Source organism: Rattus norvegicus, chromosome 2, assembly GCF_036323735.1.
Source record: "Rattus norvegicus strain BN/NHsdMcwi chromosome 2, GRCr8, whole genome shotgun sequence".
Classification (NCBI taxonomy): domain Eukaryota; kingdom Metazoa; phylum Chordata; class Mammalia; order Rodentia; family Muridae; genus Rattus; species Rattus norvegicus.
The window spans coordinates 193308447-193312595 of NC_086020.1; the positions used below are offsets into that span (position 1 = coordinate 193308447).

General features: G+C 46.9%; 1 protein-coding gene across 4 annotated transcripts in view; it reads left to right on the forward strand.

Annotated features, from left to right (window-relative positions):
- Positions 1-2375: 2375 nt before the first annotated feature.
- The window catches only part of Dennd2c (DENN domain containing 2C), a 68165-nt gene continuing 66391 nt past the window's right edge, over positions 2376-4149 (forward strand). The window contains exon 1 of one of the 4 annotated variants that reach the window (XM_006233071.5): positions 2376-2586. The gene's annotated coding sequence lies outside the window, so the exon portion shown is untranslated. The other 3 variants (XM_006233069.3, XM_039102070.2, XM_039102069.2) reach the window with 3 other exon arrangements.

The window sequence follows — 4149 nt, forward strand, 5'->3', positions numbered from 1 at the left end:
CACTGTGAGTGGGTTTTCATTGAGAATTCGAATCCTCTAGACTTGTTATTGAGACCCTTTTTTTTTTATTATTTTCTTAAGATTTATTTATTTGGGGTTGGGGATTTAGCTCAGTGGTAGAGCGCTTGCCTAGCAAGCGCAAGGTCCTGGGTTCGGTCCCCAGCTCTGGAAAAAAAAAGAAAGAAAAAAAAAAGATTTATTTATTTATCACGAACGAGTGCTCTATCTGCATGTACACCTGCAGGCCAGAAGAGGGCATCAGATCATGTTATAGGTGGTTGTGAGTCACCATGTGGTTGCTGAGAATTGAACTCAGAACCTCTGGAAGAGCACACAGTGCTCTTAACTTCTGAGCCATCTCTCCATCTCTCCGAGACCCTACTCTTTTTTTTTCCCTCCATCTTTATTAACTTGGGTATTTCTTATTTACATTTCAATTGTTATTCCTTTTCCCGGTTTCCAGGTCAACATTCCCCTAACCCCCGTCCCTCCCCTTCTACATGGGTGTTCCCCTCTCCATCCTCCCCCCATTACCGCCCTCCCGAGACCCTACTCTTGAAATAAGCTAAGTATTGTATTAATTGCTCCACTGATACTCTTTGATTCGGTTCCTGTCACACCTTTGTACAGTAGACATAATTTCTATTTTGTGGACAATGAGCAGATGTAGGTAGATGATGTCCGAGGGATGCTCTTCATGTGGGGCAGCAGCATGTTCATACGTTTGAGTGACTCCAGAGTCTGCACGACTTTCAGGCACAACAGATACCAGAGGAAGCCAAGGACATAAGCCACTGACTTAATGCTAAGGAGATGGGCTTTGGGACTCAGGGACCAGAAAACAGTTAAAGCACCTGGAGCCATTTACAAGTTCTTTGACAAAGCGTAAGTCAACAGTGGCTTTCTTAGGTAAAGTCAGGCCAGTTGTATGGAAGCTTAGAAAACGAACATTTGTGGAGTAGTGCTGACAGAAGACTTATCCTAGCAGACTTATTCTTAGCTTGCTGAAGCAGGAGACCTTCGTATCTCAACAGAAATATCCCTGCTAGGTACGGTGGCACACAGCTTCAGTCCTAACACGTTGGAGGTAGAGCTCAAACAAGCCTGGTCTTCATAGTTCCAGGTCAGCCAAAGCTACATAGTGCGACCCTATCTATGGATGATGGATGGTGGATGGATGGAGAGGGAGGAGGGGGAGAGGAGGGTCCTTCAGATTAGGAAGTGACCCAGCTATCCAGGTTATATTTGTTCACACACAGCTGTGTTGCCATCTAGTGGTTGGGTTGATAATTCACTCAGTTTTATTAAAAATGAGGTTATGGACTAAACATAAAGCTATCTTTTGGGTTTTTTTGACACCAAAAGTATAAGGAAGATTTCATTCTACTTTCAAGGTTTTTTTTGCCCCTGAGGCTGTAAAGTGTGTGTGAAGAGAACACTCCTCAAGACACATCACAATGAAATGCGAGCCAATTCCTGCCTGTCTTCACTTTCTGCACAGGTAGCCGTGAGCTTGGGCGTGTCCCTAAGGACATGCTTGCACTAGCTGTGGTGCAAGGCTCCCCTTCTGCATTCTCGAAGTTAAAAATTCTGTTTGATGAATATTTAGCAAGAACCTGATTTTATTTCATGTTGGCTTTCTACAAATTACTAAACATTATTCTCAGACTTAAAGGACACCTTATCACCATTAAGTGTAGCTTCATTTTACCCATGAGAGGGCAGTAGAATGCAGGAATGTGAATTAATTTATTTGCTCATCTTGGCATTCAAATCTTCATTCTGCTAAAGAATCTTCTTGGATGCAAAAATTTCAAACGTAAATCTTCAAAACACTTAAAAACACACAAATTTCATCTCGTACAACTACCTGTGATACTTTCCAAACGGATTAGATTAAATGCCGGGTTTGGTGCCTCAGGACTATGCTGGCACTCCAGAAGCAGAGGTAGGAGGATGAGAAGTTTGGAAAATAATAAAGAACATACATCTGTACACAAAGACGTACACATTAGGTAAGTGGAGTTCATAAAGACCAGCGTTTACAATTTATTTCAAACCACATTCACATTTATTTCCTCACTAGAGTGTTTTAAAGGAGCTGTCAATACTGTCCCTCACGTAGAAAGTAATCCTTTTATTTTCTCTTCCTCATGGTCTTACATGATGCTTTTTTTTTTTTTTTTTTTTTTTTTTATGGTCTTGGTTGAGCTGGCCGGTGACAGTCATCCGTGGTGTGTAATCAAACACCTCTGTGACAGTCTTCTATTTTGGTATCTTTGTGTGAACAAGCCAGGGAAGTTTGGTTACCAGACAGAAGGTCAGATGGAGTGGGTGGGGTAGAGTGGGGCGGGGCGCGGTGAGGTGGAGCATTTAGATCGTGCTGGGAAATAGGTTCCACTCATCCCAGTCTCGCAGAGTGAAACTGGGCTACTCTTGCAGCAGGCACAGAGCCATGTGCATACCTGAGCAAGATCGTGGGGTAGGGAGCGCTTAAGCGTGAGTCTCAACCGGGTGTGGCAACTTAGTCGGCACCAGGACTAGGCATCAAAGGCATCCGGCTCGGGATTCCAAACCTGGGGCCAGGTGCGTTATCGGCATCTCTCTACTAGCTGACCTTCCGGAGGAAAGTTTGCTCTCCGAGTTGCTTTAGGGTTTTCTTAAAGAACTTGCTGTTTGGCTCCTCTGATTCAACTAGGCTCTGCCTTGCTGTGCGTGTGGTCGCACAAGCCGTAGATTCAGAGACAGAGCTTTGGCTCCAGCCCTGGGCAGGGGCTGCAGCGTGGAACCAGGGCAGTCTAGAGCTCTCTGGTTTTCCGGCGCCCGGGTCAGAGGGACCGCCTGGCGTGGGTTCGGAGCTTCGAGGAGAACCCGGGAGGGGCAGAACCTACTGGGCGAGCTCCGGGGCGTGATCAGGCCGAAAGGGGGCGTGTCTGAGCTTGGGGGCGGGGACTGCGAATTTGCGGGGGCGGGACGAAGAGGTTGGAGCTGCATCCCAGAGGCCGCGGACTCGAGTCTCCGAGCACTGCGCGAGGCGGCGTCGCGGCCCAGGCAGGTAGGTTACGGGATGCAGCTGGGGTTTGGGGCAATGGGACCTCCGCCGCTTAGCTGTTGGCATCGCCCCATGGCGTCTAGTGTGTCCGTGGTCAGCCGAGAGCTGGGTACCTCGGGCCAGGGCAAGGCGGGGGTCAGCCTGCGAGCCACAGGCGCGGTCCGGGGCGCAGGGCCGGGGAGCGGGGGCGCTCGCCACCGCGAGGAAACGCGCCTATCAGGGGGTCTTGAACTTGGACGTGCCCGGACGGAGCACTTCAAACCAGCGGTAAATCGTGTGTGCACGCGCTTTGCCTCGGAACAACGGGGCAAGCACGATAGTGGAAGTGGTCAAGTAGTTTTTTAAGGTAAAAATCCGACAGTGGAACTGGTGTAACCAGGAGAGAAGATGATGATTAGATTATGAGTCAAAAGGCTCCTCAGACCCGCAAACAAACCGTCACACCTCCGCCAGGGTTAACTCTTCCCGGTTTGTGTCCTCGGAGTGTAAAACTGGGACGCCCATGGGTATTCTCACGGTCTGAGAGGAATGACAACGTTCTACAAATGTCAGGCATTGTTGTTTGATACACACGCATGCATCGCGAAGCATGTGTAGTCTGTAAAACTAAGTGCCTGATACACAGTAGGCAGTCTGTAAACTTTTATCCCAAAGCTACTGATTCGCCTACATTATGTTAGTTAGATAAAGTTCCAACTTCTGTTTACTATGTAAATAAGTTATCTAAGCGTCATTTCCACACAATCACCATTGTTTGAAGAGCAGATCTATTCTTAACTGAGTCATGACGTTTTCTAAAATAGCATGCTATCTGTACACTGCAGTGGAATCATTTACCACGAGGGAGGCTTGTACCAATCAGAAAAATCTGCTACTTTGCCTTAGATAAGCTGAAGATATCGGATAAAGTGAGCTGAAAAGTATTGCTGCAAAGCAAGACTTTCATTTGTTTTTGTAAATTGAGGGGTTGCTTATAAGAAGATCGGAGTTCTCTAAAGCAAAGTTGATATGTGTCTGTGGCTTTTGTACAGTTTTTATTATAGACGTTTGTGTTCCTGTGGGTGTGTCTATCAAGTTTAGGGGGGAGATGGAAATTT